At 39.0% G+C, this 18,653-nt stretch overlaps 1 protein-coding gene and 1 long non-coding RNA gene across 2 annotated transcripts in view; one reads left to right on the top strand and one right to left on the bottom strand.

The window, feature by feature from the left end:
- The window catches only part of LOC307156695, a 343,191-nt gene that overhangs the window by 202,188 nt on the left and 122,350 nt on the right, over positions 1 to 18,653 (bottom strand). The window lies entirely within an intron of this gene.
- Positions 4,484 to 18,653, top strand: part of LOC307156380 (uncharacterized protein) — a 67,496-nt gene continuing 53,326 nt past the window's right edge. Inside the window, exons 1-2 of the mRNA XM_079867691.1 lie at positions 4,484 to 4,746; positions 5,159 to 5,300. The gene's annotated coding sequence lies outside the window, so the exon portion shown is untranslated. The remainder of the gene's footprint in view (positions 4,747 to 5,158; positions 5,301 to 18,653) is intronic.

Genomic DNA, 18,653 nt, shown 5'->3' with positions numbered 1-18,653 from the left:
CTGACGACCCATCTCCTCTAACAGCTCCGCTTGATAGGCAGTAAGGAGGGACGTCGCGTTCAAAGCGCGAACAGACAGTGCAGTTGATTTGTAGATCTTTTGAAAAACGGAGGCAGCAAAGCGCTCCGTTTTCCCTGGCAGCGAGGCTCCGGTTGAAGAGAGCGCTGCCCTGCGGCTCGGGTGCAGATGATTAGCTACCGATGTTTCCACAGGGGGAGGATCTGCCATCCCTAGATCGTCCATTCCCTGAACATCTAGCCTTGAGAAACCCTTAACGGGCACTCGATGTGAAAAAGGCTTGTCCCAAAACTTCTTCATCTCCGCCACACAGGCCGGGACGGCTGGAATAAACTGCCTGGCCGGCGGGAGACGTGACGGGAGCCTCTTTCCATCAAACAGGTCTCTTTCAGCTCCTTGACCTGCTTGTTGTGAAGGCCAGTCGATGGATAATCTAGCCGCGGCCCTGCGACAGACCTCGATTAGATCAGCGTCCACCTGTACAGGGGAGGGTGAACTCTCATCCTGTGCACTCGGTGGCCGAGACTGGATCGGGGGAAGAATGGCATCTTCCTCGTCGTCATCCTCGTCCTCGAGGATGGTCGACAATACCTCGTCATCGTCATCTTCCTCTCCCGCTAACGGGTCGTCAAACAGCGGGGGAAGGACGGGTGACACTTTCTCCATCATCTCTGCCCATGAGCTAGTGGTTTGCGGACAATCCATGGGTTCCTCTCTGGGTTGAGCAGAGAGGCATGGGTCCGATTTTCCCGCGACTGCCACGCGAAGTCTCCTTTCACGGATCTTAGTCGAGAATGCAGCACAGTGCGGGCAGCCCTCGGGGTTGGACAGCGCTGCCTGAGCGTGTTTAGTGCCCAGACAGGAGATGCAGAGGCTGTGTGCATCCCTAGCAGAAATCCACATCCCACAAGCACACGGGTGTGGAGGACGACCCTTTCCTCCGGGGCTCTCCGGTTCTATCGCAGTAGCCATGATAGAGCTAGCACTCTCTTCGTACGATGAGTTACACCACAACGTGACAACTAGTACAGAGCTGTGCTGCGATTAGAGAGCTCTCTTATTCCTATCTCTTTTGGAGCGTGGTGAGCGCACCGAAAAAGACTCGGAAATAAAAGGAAAAAAAACTTAAGAGCAGGAAAACTCGTCTTGACACGTTAGTTATCTTACTCTTAAGTGACGAAGTCACTCGACAACTTAAGAATTGATTGCGTTAGGGACGTTACCTCTCGGCTCCGTCGAGAAACTGTTAAGCAATAATTCCCAAGTCTGCTGAGGACAGCTTCCGAATCTTCCACGGGGAAGAGAGCGAGAATGACGAAACGACAGATAGCTGCGTTTTATATACAGGGAGGTAGGACTCCCTAATCGCTGCAGCGATTGGTCTGCCACGGTTGGCAGACGTGGTGTAATTGGTGCTTCCGCGATCGGTCACGCCCAGAGGCGTTCCCATAGTGAGATACCGAACGAATGTTAGAAAGAGAACACAGTGAGTTGTTCAAAACTTTTCTTTTTAGTAAACTCTGTGTACACACAAGAGCAGAATGAGGAGTGTTAACTTCCCATGGTACATGTAAAAAAAAAAAGGTTATACTGGTAATGAGGGACGTATGTTTATTTGAATGAACTGGTATGTTTGTTAGTGTGTGTGTGAGAGAGAGAGTACGTTTGAGTGTGTATGCGTGTATGTCTGTATGTGTGCGAATGTGTGTGTGTGCATGATAATGTGTGTGTAAGCATATTAATGGAGTAATCATGGAAAAATGGCCTTGCTGTAGTGGAGATCACTGGTAGAAACAAACACTTTCAAAATAAAATAAATTGATTCCTTAGTTTGTACACAAAGTACACTTATTTATTCATTTTGATCAAAATGATATGGAATCCAGGATATTTTTATTACCAAACAATAAAACAATGCATTTTGGGAAAAATTCCAGGAAATACTGAGCCTCAAAAGAAATGATGCCTATAGTCTGTAAGATGCAGTAAACTACACTCTCAGAAAATACAGTACATAATTGTACCTTTAGGGGTACATGGCTTGTCACTGGGCCTGTACCCTCAAGGGTATACCCTTGGCATAGGGTACATATTTGTACCCTTGTGATTTGTACCTGAACTAATACCTTTATTTTTTACATCCAGCACAAAATCAAAGAGATGTATGAGCTAATGGTGTTCTCTGACCCCAAATAAACAGATAATGGAATGTTCACAATCTGCAATATACAGTTAGATATTCTCCTACTTAGTATGTGTGTGAATAGTTGTGCTTAAATCTTTGGGTGCATTTTTACACGCCAACATATTTTGTCAAAGCATAGTGATGCAAAGTTCCACACTCTTGTAAAGACTATGACAACATGTTTATTAGAAAGAAAAAAACAACAACATGTTTATTAGATCCTATACCAACTAAACTACTGAAAGAAGTGCTATACCTATAGTGGAAGAGCCTCTTCTCAATATTATTTACTCGTCTTTATCTTTAGGTCATGTTCCAAGAACATTCAAGTTGGCAGTTATAAAACCACTCATTAAGAAACCACAATTAGACCCAAATAACCTAGCAAATTACAGACCCATTTCAAATCTTCCATTTGTCTAAAATATTAGAAAAAGTTGTGTCCGCTCAACTGGGCTCTTTCTTGCAAGAAAATGACATCTATGAAAAGTTTCAGTCAGGATTCAGGCCGCATCATAGCACTGAAACTGCGCTCGTTAAAATCACAAATGATTTACTCTTAGCTTCTGACCAAGGCTGTATCTCAATACTAGTTTTACTTGATCTTAGTGCTGCGTTCGATACTATAGATCACACAATACTCTTAGATCGACTACAAAATTATACTGGTGTTCAGGGACAGGCATTAAGCTGGTTTAGATCGTACTTATCAGACCGCTACCATTTTGTCTGTTTAAATGGGGAAAAAAATTATTCACTACCTCAATGTATGAATGTATACTCAAAAGTATAATGTTGAAATTATTATTAAGGTCAAAAGGTCAAACTTATCAATCATAATTAATTAAAAAGCCTTCAATAATTTTGACACAAGCTGAATCTTAATACTACTAAACAATCAGGACGCGCTTTCATGGTCTCCGTGAACTGGAGCGCGTCTCAAAAATAAACAGAAACACATAATATATATCTATATAAAGCTTGATATGTCCAATTTTAAACGAAAAAAATCTAACCAAAGCAAATATCATCTGATTATGTAATCCATATGAAAGATGCATTTCTTTCTAAAGGCGCATCCACTTTACAGCGGAGATGTATGGAGATATGTTTGCAGCCGACACTGATTTAGAAAACACTAGTTTATTAATAAACAATTAAAATGCCTCGTTATTTTTAAAGACACATTTAAATATGTTTTAAGACATATTAATTATCATTAGCCTGCCTTTGCGGCAAGATTTATGCATGCGCTTGAGCGCAGAATAGGCTATATTCCTCCATGCACCCAGTGTTTAAGCAGAAATTAATATAAACGTGCGATTAGTCGACTAAAAAAATCTTTAGTCTATGGCAGGGGTGCCCAATCCTGCTCCTGCCGATCGACTGTCCTGCACAGTTCATCTCCAACCCTAATCAAACACACCCGAAGCAACCAATTAAGGTCTTCAGGATCTCTTGAAAATTAAAGGCAGGTGTATTGGTCTATGGCAACTCTAATCAGTACATTTACTATAGCTGACATTATTTAATTAGTAATAAGTATCTAGCTCTTTACATTAAATTTGTTGAGTTAACAATTAGTTAATGAACTAATAAAATAATAAAACAAAGATTAAATTAAGATGCTAACTACATATTTCTATTTAGCATTGCTTGTTCCACCACGCAAATGACTGATTTTAAGGTGACAATCTGTTACACATGAAGATTGTGGTATTGTATTATATCTTCTGTTATAAAGATGAAGATTAATCTTTCATTAATCAAAGAAATAAGCAGATAATGCTGTAAATAAGCACATAAGCACATAATGTTAGATGTTCTGTTTTGACTACTTTTTACATTTTTTATAATAATATAATGTATAAAGATATATTAACAATAAAATTGTTGTTCTCACTTTATTGGTCTCTTTTGTTACTGAGCACATGCTGTGTATAATGGATCCATGTTTTGTGTGTGTGTGTGTGTGTGTGTGTGTGTGTGTGTGTGTGTGTGTGTGTTTTAATCAATGTCAAATTGAATGTATTATGTGAATATATTAAATGTCTTTGTTGAAAGAGAAGAGCAATATTTGAGCTAAAGCCCAGTATGAGTAAATCGTTTATAAAGGTGTGTATGTGTAATATGTGAGTATTTTCAGTTTATATTTTGTGAACTTTGTAAATATCGTTCCATTGGTGAATTATAATGGGCATATATAATTGGTGAGGTGAAAGGCTAGCCCCGCCCCCTGTTGGAGAGTTCCAGAAGATCGCGCACAAGCAGAAATGTAGAGAGATTGACGACACGAGAGTGAGAGCAGATGCGATTGAGTGATTTGAGTGAGAACAAACTGTTTAATAATCCAGCAATAGATTATTAACAAGTTGAGAAGTAGATTTATGAGGTATTCATTCTTTAAAAAGCCCACGCTTTGAGAAGAGTGCGATGTGAATCTGAACGCGACGAGAAGAAAAGACACTGACGTGATAGGATCTGAACTAAATCTGTTTCTTTGAGAAAATACTTTTTTTGTCTCTGATTAATATTTTTCCTTGGTGAGTACCAGTTTCTTTATAAGAGATGTATTTAGGTAATGTGGATACTGTTTTTGTAATGTGAAAAATACATTTGAAAAAGTGATGAGTGATATAAAAAATGTTTGAAAATGCTTTAAGTGTTTTCTAATATAATCTGTGAGTGCATATAGTTATGTTTAAATGACTGAAAGATTATATTTTTTCTGTTGTGAAGTGTGTGCCATGCGCTGCTAGCTTTGCTCTCTGTACACAAGAAAAAAAACATGGCCTTGCAAAACAAAGCAAACAATCATCAGTAACTCATTCAAATAAACAGTTTCTAATGACCAAATTGTCTGTTTCAATTATTTGGATATAGGCAACACATGCTAGTCACCATGTGCTTGATTAACACACTAGAGTCTTGTGTTTTATTTTTCTCTTTTGTGAGTGTCTGAAAAATTGCTGCTGTGATCCTGAATCCTGTCCTGGCTGTGGACTCTTATCCCAGGTTTGGACTTGCGAGCCATCCCATCGTTTCGAACCTGGAAACAGAGGAAAAGGAGTTGTGAGAAAAGGAGTTTTCTGATTGGGTAGGACAGAACTGCATACATTGTGTTTTTCAAGTTTTCCAGGATTTCCCTGAAGACAAAATTAAGCCTCATTGTCTTTGTAAGTGCTCATTACACATTTTGCCATAAGCCGGACACTTCCTTGGCTCATGTTCGTCACCACACCTCGTGCACTCTTCCTTCTCTTTCCCTGTGTGCTTGACATTCGCCTGTCTGACAGTGGACTTTGTTTTGGTGATTTTCTTCACAGCCTCTTCTGCTTCTTCATGCAGCACTTTCATAATATGGCTTTGTGTTATTTCATTGGCACGACAGATATCCACTGCCTTTGCTAGGTTCAAACCCGTTTCCCTGAGAAGCCTAGCTCTCACGCTGTCATTGTTAAAGGGTCATGAAACCCTAAACCAAATTTTCTGAGATTTTAACACAGGTATGTGTGTTGAACACCATTGAAGACAATGTTAGCATCTGTTATATTTAACAGTAGGGGGGAAATGGTTAAATTTTAGTGTTTTTCCGCTATTTTTGTCTTCCGGTTTTAAAATCTTCATCGTGTCCACGTCACAGGCTGTGACGTGGCAGTGCACTATAGTACTTTGATGACTCATCGGTGTCTCATAATTATTCATGTGCTGAGTTTTTTTATCCAATGAGAAGACACTTTCTCTTAATTATTCATGACACCACGGGGAACTTTACAATGACAGACAAGACATATCAAACTGTGATATCGCGTAGCTGATGAGAGAGGCAATGATGGGACGTGCGTTTGTTTTCGTGGTGCAAAAGTTCCAGTGCATCTTTCCCCGCGATACTGCCCGAGCTGGACTCCGGCAATCACCCACGGACACATCTAAATATGTGTGTGTAGCAACCATTCAACGGGAGAATGGTGGACTTCGGCCTTGTACACCAATGCAGGTTTCGTCTTGCGAGTGATGCGTTTCCGAGGACATTTCTATCACTTCAGAGGTGTGTCGTGTGTGTGTGTGTGTGTGTGTGTGTGCGCGTGTGTGTGTGTCTAAAATGTAACCCTGACCGTTTTACATGCCTTTTGTTAAATAATCACTCGTTATTCAAATTTAGATATTTCGATAATACCTCAATTGTATGGAACGTATGCGTGCAAATTTCTATGTCACTGTCCATCTTTACTACCGTAAAACTTCAAATAATAGCCGAGTCCCAAATAGACGCCTGTCTCTTTTAAACGCCCGGTGTGACGACAGGTTTGGGTAAATAAACGCCGGTCTCAAATAGAGGCCTGGTCGGTTTTTTTGTTTCGGTTTGTATTTAATCTTCTAAAACCTGTCAGATCATCTTTTTAAACCAGTTCTATGGTGCAGATTGCGCACGCAAGAGAGCCGTGCGCATCTGGGCGGGAGCTGTTAGTGCAAGCAAGGCGGAGAGGGAGAAGTGGACGGGAGCGACGAGGAGGAATTCGCCAATGAACTTGTAGTTGAGGTGTATCGCGGTGAAGATTATAGTAATGAATGTTTTTTTTTATGCTGCCAATAATCTCGCACACAAGACGAGAAGCGCCACGCTGCGTCAATGACAACTCGAGGTATTATGATATTATCTATTCAGTTAACGGACGCTCTGAGGTAAAGTGTTCAGACTGCAGACTTAGCTACGATTGTATTTAATTGTACAATCATAACATAGTACAGTACAGACATTATATTAACTCCATAATGTCCTTAAACATAAAAATATTGCTGGCCATAAACTGAGCAAGTGCGCGACCGGTGTGTGATATCGTTACCTCTAGTTGTCCTAGACGTGACACGACGCAATATAATGTAATTCTTACATTAACTGATTTGTTAAACACATTCGAATTATAAATAAAACGTAATATAATGTGGTTAACTCTTACTGTCATGCTTTCTGTCTGTCAGCCTAAATTCTATGGATGTGCTACACTCAATGAACAACATCAACACTGAATTAAAGGCCTGTCTCTTATAGACGCCTGTCTCAAATACAAGCCGGTGCAGTTCGGCGATTTGGGAAAATAAAAGCCCGGGCTATTATTTGAAGTTTTACGGTATGTGGGTTTAGGGGGCGCGTAGATCTAGGCTATGTAGCCCACGGAACGTTTTTTTTTAAGCGGAAAATTTATTATTTTCAAATATATGCATTTATAGTGTGTATATAAACAAATATATATTTTATAATGACATAATTATACATAAACGTTATATGTTTTAAATACAATTATACTTAATGTAGGCAAATATATGTAGAAGGGCATTCAGTTACTTTTGAAAGGACAAAAATAAGGCATCAGTGTATTTCATTAGACTTTAACTTTGCCAGCTATAATTATTATTATTTTTTTTAGCATTTCCTCACGTTTTACCACTGATTTTAAGTGACAGTCGATATGCATGGGCCATTGCGATGACAGTTTCCCCCTCTCCCGTACCACACCCACTCCCCTCCCTTCTTCTCACAGCCACCACGCCCATTTAAGTTGCATTTTTCAAAAATATTGTGAGCTAGACTTGAGCTGAAAGAGGGGGGTTTCATGACCCTTTAACACCACAGACAATGCGACCTTTACTCAAGTCATCAGTTAATCGTCCACATTCACAGTCTTTCACCTTATTCTTCAAGTGAGTGACGTATGCATCAATGGTTTGGTTCGGTCCCTGTGCTCTGGTGAACATATGTGACCAGTCACGGAAAGTAAGGACACAAGTCGGTTCTGGGGCATTTTGAGTTATTCACATATTCTGAAAGTGTAGTATTCAAGCTTTCCAACGATGTATAACACATGGAAATCTGATAATATTTGGAGAAGTTGTGGCCATTTGAAGGTAGGCACTCAAAAAAACTGAAATGGTAGAAATCTGCTTCTAAAGATTGGAAAGTTCTCACGCTTCTGGGAATGACAATAGGGCTCATTTACATCTCATTTAGATAAGTCATACCCCCTGTAAAGCTCCCCCGTCTCCCCCTCCCCCCTGAATGTACCAATTCTACAAATTCTCTAAATAAAACATCTCAAGTTAACTGGCAGAGCATTCATTTAGTTCGTTTTTTAAATAAGATACTAGCGCTGAAATGTGTTTTTTTTTTTTTTTAATCAAGTGATCAAAGTGCTCGTTGCTGCTGCGATCAGTGGCGCAGATACAGTGTTTACTCGTGTGGCTCGCGTGCACACTGCATTGTATTCACGCGCGCTTCAATCCATTGCGGATACTCTCTATTTGTTCTGTTGAAATAACAAAATAATTCAAACGTTTGCATGTCCCTGCTTGATACAACCACTGATGAACATAATCGTTTTGAAGAGAGAAAAAAAACTATACGAGAAAAAAAAAAAAACGTATTCAAGGGCGGATTCGAACTCTCAACCTCCGACACGGCTGGCGAACGCTCTACCACTGTACCATTCATATGCACGTTAATCACATTGGCGGAGCTATGTGTTCACACTGACAACATGTATTAGGCTACATCTCATTAAACGACAAATTAAACCCCATTTTAACCCCATGTAAGCTACTATTTAAATCGATTGCTGGACATCGTAATGTTATTGGCGTCCATCTTCATTGAATTGTGAAATCAGATAGAGCCGGCCAGAGCGCTGCATGAATAAGTAGCCACGCCGGCAATTCAGTATGGAAATACACACCGACAATGACACGCCCCCTACTGCGTGCTAGAATCTCCGAAAAACAAGGCGATTTCAACATCAAAATGTACGCTTTTAAATATATCAATACTGCTATCTCAAACATGCAGAGGCTTCTTCGTGATCTCAACTAACAGATTCTGCAAAAAAACGAAAATCACCAATTTTGAAAAAAACCCGCTTCTTTCTCATTTTGCTCGAAAGTTGTGCTGCCGACTTGTGTCCTTGGTTTCCGTGACGGGTCACATATGGAGTTAGGAGGCTTCAACTGCTCCATGGTTTTCCTCTGACACCCTGTGATGTTTGTTGACTGTGTATTTTAATAATTCACTGAGACACCAGATTAATGCCACTAACTGTTTTACTCAACTTTTTTGTTCACTATTACTTCATTTACAAATTACTTAATGTTTTAAAATGGGATATAAAACTTGAGATTAAATATTAAGTCTGTGCATACAAATGAATATGAAATATATTGCCATGTGAATATAAATATTTATTAAATGTGCAATGAATAATAACAATTATGTACCAGTTGAGCTGTAATGTAATGCCACATGTAAAATCTGAAATATAAAAGTAATCAAGCTGTGCTAGCTGTGTCTCTGTAACAATAGTGACAGAGGCTCATGGGTAATGTGGAGGCTCATGGGTAATGTAGAAGCTCATGGATAATGTAGAGGCTCATGGGTAATGCGGAGGCTCATGGGTAATGTGGAGGCTCATGGGTAATGCGGAGGCTCATGGGCAATGTAGAGGCTCATGGGTAATGCGGAGGCTCATGGGTAATGCGGAGGCTCATGGGTAATGCGGAGGCTCATGGGCAATATAGAGGCTCATGGGTAATGTAGAGGCTCGTGGGTAATGTAGAGGCTCATGGGTAATGTAGAGGCTCATGGGTAATGCGGAGGCTCATGGGTAATGCGGAGGCTCATGGGTAACGTGGAGGCTCATGGGTAATGTAAAGGCTCATGGGTAATGTAGAGGCTCATGGGTAATGTAGAGGCTCATGGGTAATGCGGAGGCTCATGGGTAATGCGGAGGCTCATGGGCAATGTAGAGGCTCATGGGTAATGTAGAGGCTCATGGGTAATGTAGAGGCTCATGGGTAATGTAGAGCCTTCTGTTATCCAAATCTGCAAAAAATTAGAACATGTTTGTGTAAGAAAAAAAACAACAGGGTTAGAATGACTTTTACTTAAAAAATATTTAATTTCCAGACTTAACAGATTCAGGTTCCAGGCTCACAGTTTCCGCTGCAGAATGAGCCGCTTGTGTAAGATACAGCAGAATAACCCCCAGTGTCAAGCTCAAGCTCAAGCTCAAGGTCAAGCTTTATTAAGTTCCCTTATGCACAAATAGAAACAACTGACATATACAGGACATCTCAAAAGTAATAATAATGATAAATTGCGAATTACAAAATACAAAAGTACATAAAATATACAAAAAATAACCTAAGAAATTCCTCTAATCTAAAGTTCTACTATCTAAGGATCTAAAAATAAAAATGAAGAAAATTGACATTGATAATTTGGCAGCATTTCATAAAAACACAAAACAAACAACAAAAAAACAGCTAACTAGAATGATTTACAATGTTAGATTTGAAGCAATGTTTACAGGAAACTATAACATCCTGCTTTGTGGCATCAACATATTTTTACATATTATTAGACAAAAATAGACTAAATTAAGTCTAGCATCACTGTAGTCTAGCGGTTAGGACTCCGCCTTATCACATGGGCGGCCAGGCTTGAATTATAATTTTTGTTTGTTTAAATTGTATTGTTGGGCGGCCATTACACTGTCCAGTCCATATTAATCACTTTCACCCTCTCTTATCCAGTCTAAATAACTCCATCATTCCCCTCTGTTCAGCAAAAGCACTTACAAGATTATGAAACAACAAAACTTTCAAGAACTCATTTATTTATTTATACATGTGTATATGTGTGTATATGTTAACGTATAATAACCCATCTAACAAATATTTTGGCACTGTCAGACTCCTGAGGATTTGTTCTGCATGATATTAGCATTGACCAGCAGGTGTCGCTGTGTGCATTCGAAATGTAAGTAAGTAAGTCAATTTTATTTATATAGCACATTTAAACATAGCAGGGCTATCCAAAGTGCTTAACAGAGTAAAAAACAAATAGAATAAAACAGAAACAACCAAACAGAACAGACAGAAACAGCATCAGGAGATAATTAAAATGCCAGGGAATAAAAATAAGTTTTCAATTTAGATTTAAAAATAGCAATTGAAGGTGCAAGGCAGATGTCCAGAGGCAATTGCTTCCATAGACGTGGGGCGGCAACAGCAAAGGCTCTATCTCCCTTAGATTTTAGACGGGAGTGAGGGATAGATAAAAGAGCCCTGTCTGAAGATCTAAAAGATCTAGTGTGTGCAAGAGGAGTAAGAAGATCTCTAATATATAAGGGAGCTTGATCATTAAGAGCTTTAAAAACAAACAACAGAATTTTAAACTGAATTCTAAAATGGATCGGGAGCCAATGAAGCGAGGCTAAAACTGGGGTGACATGATCATATTTCTTTGTCCCGGTCAACAGCCTTGCAGCTGCATTTTGGACCATTGAGGAAGACCCAAGTACAAGGAATTACAGTAATCCAGGTGCGAAGTAATAAAAGCATGAATAACCTTCTCCAAATCGTAGAATGACAAAAATGAAGACAATAGTGTCATTATCCAGCTCAATTCAGTTCAATCATTCTGTGTTCTCTGTGAAATGACTGGTGTTAGTGGCTTGTCACTTAAGGCTTGACAGTGAAACGGCCCCTGTTAAGATTGGTTAATGTCATTGCACAAACTGTAGGGCCCTATAATTTCCGCGATCACGGAATCGCGGACGGAATCGCGGAATTGGCAAATTAACGCGGAATCTAGCGTCAACGCGGAATTTCGCGAAATTTTACATATTTGGAATAAAATTCTGTTTTTGTGTGGGAGAAAAAAGTATGTCTGAGGAAAATCGCATATTACTGAAAGAACGAGCAGAGAGAGAGGCCCGGTGTTACAATATATTCGGTTTCTGAAATATTTGGTTCCAATGGGTGGAGCTACCATGAATATTCACGAGACCATTGCGTACATGGGCGGGGCGACAAATACAAGCGAGTGGAACAGAAATTATTAGCGTAAGTGCCTCAATCGCGTTTTGTCTTAAACTACTCCTAACTGTTAGTTTCTCACGAATGACTGAGATTAAGCTGTTTAAATGTCTATTATTGCATGTTTAAATAAATATTTACATATATTCTTGTGTTTTGATTCTGTCTCCCAAAGTTGTCTGTAGGCTATTATTGAAATAGCTTTTATATTATAGCCTAGGATGATAGCTCAAGACAACATACTGCAGGCTACTTGGAGTTGCATGTTGTTGCATGCTTTGAATGTTGCTTTACACTCAACTGAAAATCTTTTTGATACACAACTGCCAAAGGTTATCATAAATGTTAAGCTTTAGTTGCTTTAACTGTTGTTTTCTCTAGCAATGCTTTAGAACGTTGGTCAAATTAAGTGATAATTATTTCAATTGTATTGATGTATTCATAGCAAGGTCCGACTAAAGTAATGTTATACTCAGTTTGTGCAATTTGTAGTTTTGAATGTACCATTCCAAAGGTAAGTGCACTTAATTGTAATAAAACAGAGACAAAACTCTAGCAAATTGATTCATTTATTTTTTTTATTTATTTGGCAATGCCAAATTTCTAAATTTCTTTCATTGATATCATGCATGGGTGTTTATAAAATAACCAAATTAAGGGTGTTTGCATCTAGGGCAAATGAAAACCTCACTGTATAATATAGTATAAGACCTCATCTAAAAGTAGTATGCTTTGATCATGAAGAGACAGAGAAATCACTAAAGTGTTGGGCTACTTAACTCACCTCTCGTTGTGAAGTTCTGTGCCCTTCTAAGAAGGACATATTTTTTATTTATTTCTAGAAACACCATGAGGAACCTTTCCAGATTTTTTTCAATTCATACAAGGTTTTAAACATTTCCTTATCTATATTGACAGCCAAAATGACAAATTCAACAAAGATGGGTAGGTTTATTTATATGAATTGTGGTTGAGACTCGTTATTCTTTTAAAACATCACCAAAGCTAATTGGATGTTGAATGCTTCACAAACTATATCTACTGAAACAATTATTTATTGGCCAAAGCGGTGTACAATAGTAAATTGCACAGAAATAGAGGTCAGAAAAGAAGTTTCTCAGGTGTGGTGGGATATGGACATATATTTAAAAAGTATTCTCATTTAAATAATATAATACATATACTTTTTATAATATAAAACAATATGCATAAAGTTATCTACCTATCCTAAATATGATCTAGACTGTTTAAAATTGATAAACAAAAACATCTGCCTCAACTCAAAAATTATTGAGTTTTTTTTAAAGCATTCATTCATTAACTCAAAATTATAGTAAGATACAGTGTCTTAAAATTACATATTTTATTCATATTCATCTGTAAAAACGAGAATGTTAGACAAGAAAAAAACATAGGATCAAGGACAAAATTAATACAGCACGACTAATAAAAAATATAAATATACCTTACCTTAATATTTTGGTATGCCTTCTACACCAGTGTGTTCACTTGTTTACAAAAAGATTACATAAGAATGATAACATTACTAAACTGATAAGATGTAGGCCTAATTTTTATGATTAATGGTTAGTCATTATTATCAATTAATTTGACCACTGTTCTAAAGCATTGCTAGAGAAAACAACTGTTAATGCATCTGAAGCTTAACATTTATGATAACCTTTGATAAAGTAAAGGTTGTACAAAAAGATTTCCAGTTGAGTCATAAAGCAACATCCAAAGCATGCAGCATGCAACTCCAAATTCTTATGTTGTCTTGAGCTATCAGCCTATAATTTAAAAGCTATTTTAATAATATGCAGAAAAGGTTTGGAGACAGAATAAAGACACAAGAATATATTTGTAAATATTTATTTAAACAGCAATCACACACCTTTAAAAATCCTAATCTCAGTCACTCATGAGAAACGAACAGTTTTTATACCATAGAATCTCTAGATCTAATCTGGGAAAATGTGAAGAAATATGCCTTTATTGTAGGTCTTGCAACGCTTCCTACAGAATCAGTTCAGTTCAGGTAAACTCAGAGTACTGAAACACATGCTACAAAACGATGAATTATTTATAAAATATATACGAGTAGTTTAAGCTTAACTTCGTTCAACTTTATTACCTGTTTGAAATAAATAAGACATAAAACAAAACGAGGCGCTCATGCTAATAATTTCCGTTCCACTCGCTTGTATTTGTCGCCCCGCCCACGCTATGGTATCGTAAATATTCATGATAGCTCCACCCATTGGAACCAAATATTTCAGGAACCGAATATATTGTAACACCGGTCGCGCGCGCGTCTTCAAACTGTCTTGCTCTCTCTCACTCCCTCGCGCTTATTAATCTAAATCAATTGAGAATTGACACAATGGTAAAAGATGGGAAGAACGAAGTTTAACGTGGAGCATTCGGATATTTTTTTTCCTGAATTAGGCTACCGCTGGGTGTGAATTGTGCAAAAAAAAACTTGTTTACCTTGCCTTCTTCTCTGAAAAGCGTTCCGCCCATTCAGCTGACATAAAAAACACTTTCAATAAACTAAACTAAACCTATCCAATGATGAAATGTTTTCTGTGGTGACAAATCTTGTGCGATGTCCTAACTGCCGGGATAATCACACAACGCGCACAAGTCTGCTAATGATACGTCCGATTCGCGAACTAATGACTCCTTTGAACCGATTCACTTTAATGAATGGTTAAAACAACTGATCTGTCCAACACTGAATCAGTTCGGTGTATAACAAAATCGGTAACACTTTACAATAAGGTTACATTTATTAAACTCTAGTTAACTAGATCAGTTAACATTAACTATTAATAAACTGCACTTCTACAGCATTTATTAATCTTTATTAATGTTAATTTCACCATTTAGTAGCCTACATTATTTAAATGAAAAGTTGTATTTGTTAACATTAGTTAGCTTAATGCACTGTGCGAAGTAACATTATAAAAATACAGGGTTAGGGTTAACTAAGATTAACAAAGATTAATAAATACAGTAACAAATGTATTGCTCGTGGTTCATGTTAGTTAGCCTAATACATTCACTAATGTAAACAAACCAAACCACATTTAAAACCTCTTAAAATGAGAATTTTGTTTGTTACCTCAATAAATTTAGGGTCATTCCTATTTTATTTGTGTACATTTTAATCATTAACATTAAAAACACTATTTTTACGACTAAAATAACAGTAAAGGGTAAAAAAAAAACTGAATTCCCAAAAATTAAAACGGAAAAAACGGAATTTGCAAAAATTAAAACGGAAAAAACGGAATTTGGGAAAAAATAAAACGGAATTTGGGAAAAAATAAAACGGATTTTATAGGGCCCTAAAACTGTTCTTCACAAACTGTGCATTACATTATGCCTCGTTTACAAAAGAATCTTCAGTCAAATGTTTAGATCAAACACTGTACATCGTGTTTCACTGTGCAACAATGTTCTTGAACTGCATTTACTTTTTTATAACACTTTATTTTAATGTGTCCTTGTTACTTGTATTTACTTGTAACATTTTTTGAAGAATGTTCAAATGTACAGTCTTTAAAAAGATGAGTTTTGGTATTATATTAGTTTTGGTATGAGTTTACAAATTATTATGTGGAATATTCTGAAAATACCATCAGTCAAACTGAACTTGACCCTTTTGAATGAGAACACAGAATAACTGAATTGAGTTGAGCTGGATAATGACACTATTGTCTTCAATAGAGGTGAAGTTTACAGAACATCTTCAGTTTGCTGTTTATTATTTATTTATATATGTGTACATGAATGTATGTGTTAATATAACATAAACCCATCTAACACATATTTTGGCGCTGTCACACTCCCGAGGATTTTTTTCTGCATGATATTAGCACTGACCAACATCTTCAGTTTGCTGTATACAGTGACACTTCACATGAGAGCATCCGCTAAGAAATGATTTCCCTTTCAGTCTGTAATGTTGGATATCACACTGATGTGACACTGCCACTGCCATGCTGGTCCTCAGTTAACACACGCTTGCAAAAAGCACATATTCAAATACTTCTTCACACTTATTATATGCAGCACATACATAAAGCTTATTTGGTAAGTCTTTCCATTAACAGTTGTTGAGACCCCAGCCTGTGCCTCTCACATTTTTCTGTTAGAGGCAAAAGACATCGACAGTTTCTTTCAAAGATGCATAGGGCCTCAACAACAGACACACTGTGAAACCACAAACACACACACACACACACACACACACACACACACACACACACACACACACACACACCCATATCACTTTTCAACAATGACCCTTAAGCTTGCAGTTCAAGCCTGGATTATGCTTTCAGCAATTCAAGCTTGTCTTGCAAATCAAACATTTCTCCATCTGGGCAGTCTATTTCATAATCAGCCATAAAACCTTTCACAGTTTTCTTTCATTTTCTACACAATTTTTCAACTTGTCTAATGACAGATCAGTCCATTTTGGGGAAGTTGAGTCTTAGATTTTCGCAAGCGCCTTCTCTTCCTTCTTTTCAGCTTTGCGGACTTTCCTGGCGTGGTCTCTCTGCAGATGTTCAGCTAAAAGATCGCCATAAAAATCTCAATCTTGTCCGTCACATTTTTATCATCTCATTTCAGGGGATTTATCAGAAGAATTCTCCATCACTTGTCCACTATTTATTACGATATAATAACTAATGATAACTATAGTAAAACTAAAGATAACAGTTTACAAAACAAAAACTGTTTTGAACTACCATGTGGCTTCCACACACACACACACACACACACACACACACACACACATTCACACAACACACACACACACATACATCAAGAATCAGCACATAAATCAACAAAATATTTAGATCTGTACATCACAAAACAAGCAACAAAAAAAATCACAAGGACTACAGCAAAAAAGAAAATACTAAGACACTGCATCTGCATAATTTATTCATGCCGTAATGCATGCTGGGAGTCATGGATGAGTTTTGGACTATGCTGGTACCCATCATGCATTGTTGCTTGAAGCTTTCTGTTGATTGTCACTGTTGTAGAGATTAATTTGCTGATTCATGATGTGTGTGTGTCTGAATGATGCCGCTGCTCTATATATATATTGCAGGCCTGATAGCGCTCCGGCGCCACGCCGGATTTCCGGCGTATAGACGTGTCTACGAAAAAAAAAAAAAATCAGGTTCGCGTTCGCGTGATCTGACAATTCCCAAGATCTGAGAGGCGCTTTCACTAAACCACACAATAAGCCTACTTCAGCCAATCGGTAATAGGGTAGGGTCTGGTCTTGGGGTTTGGCCAATCAGATTGATACAGCAGTCACTCCACGTGCAAATTTGTTTTGTGTTTCCCATACACTACGAATGTGTTTCCCACTGGCAGCGCGAAACATAGCCAAAGTCATGGAGTGCAACTTTATGAAGCCAGCAATTGCTTGGGGCCCCAAGACAACGACTGGTTAAGAATAATGTCACAGGTCGGGGTGGGCCAAGCCAGACTGCACCCACCCCTGGACACCGGGTACCACCTCGAGGAACGTGTCAAGGACCAGACAGACAAGGGAATAAAGGAATAACAGTTTTCTTTATTAAGTTAAAAGCAGTAATTTGAAGAATCCTAATTAAAATCTTCTTTCTTGTTGCCAGAAGTAACTCGATGGCCCCCTGGACCGTAGAGGGGAGAACGATCGTGGCGGCCCTGCAGCTCGTTGGAGAGGGATCAGAGGGAAGCTCACACCGTCCAGGTAGGTCACTGGGTAAGTACTCTTTACAGGACTCAAAAGGAAGTCGTGGTTATACGGACCCCATTCGGACTGGAACCAGGTAAGTACTCGCGGGCGGGGATGGAACAAGTCTCGGATGCTGTCCAGAGGTAAGTACCCAGGGAGCGGTGGCCTCAGACTCGGACGGAGCACAGGGACGCAGGTGGCGAGCGGGCCGGGCCAGGAGGGGAAGCAGGTAAGTATATCCCGGTAGGTGTCCTCTATGCCAGACCAAGTAGGACGGGGGCCTTTAGCCGGAGCGTGAGGGAACCTTGGACAACAGGAAGACACTTCGATCGAGGTACGTGCCGCAGCTATTCCCTTTCCTCCTCAACAGCGGCAGCGGCTTGCAACGCGGGCATGGAGGGCCACCAGGCAGGAGGACACTTTGAGCGAGACGCTCCCCCTCGGCTGTGCACTGCAACAATACAACAGGGTTCAACAGTATACGAGCGCTCGACAGTGATACCTTCTCTCTTTCTGAACAGGGCGGAGGCCTTCAATAGGGCATGTGGAGACCACCAGGCGGAGGGGACACTTTGAGCGAGACACTCCACTTCGGCTGTGCGCTATAACCAGGTAGCAGGGTTTAACTATTCAACAGCATATGAAACATTCAGCTGCAATACCTTCTCTCGTTCTGACCAGGGCAGAAGCTTTCGATGGGGCGTGTGAAGACCACCAGACGGGGAAGACACTTAGAGCGAGACACTCCACTTCAGCAGTACACTGCATCAATGTAACAGGGTTTAACTGTTCAACAGCATATGAAATATTCAGCCAAAATACCTTCTCTCT

The sequence above is a fragment of the Squalius cephalus genome, assembly GCF_949319135.1.
Source record: "Squalius cephalus genome assembly, chromosome: 1".
Taxonomy (NCBI): Eukaryota; Metazoa; Chordata; class Actinopteri; order Cypriniformes; family Leuciscidae; genus Squalius; species Squalius cephalus.
Note: the sequence above shows the minus strand (reverse complement) of the source record. Positions and strands in the feature narration are given on the sequence as shown.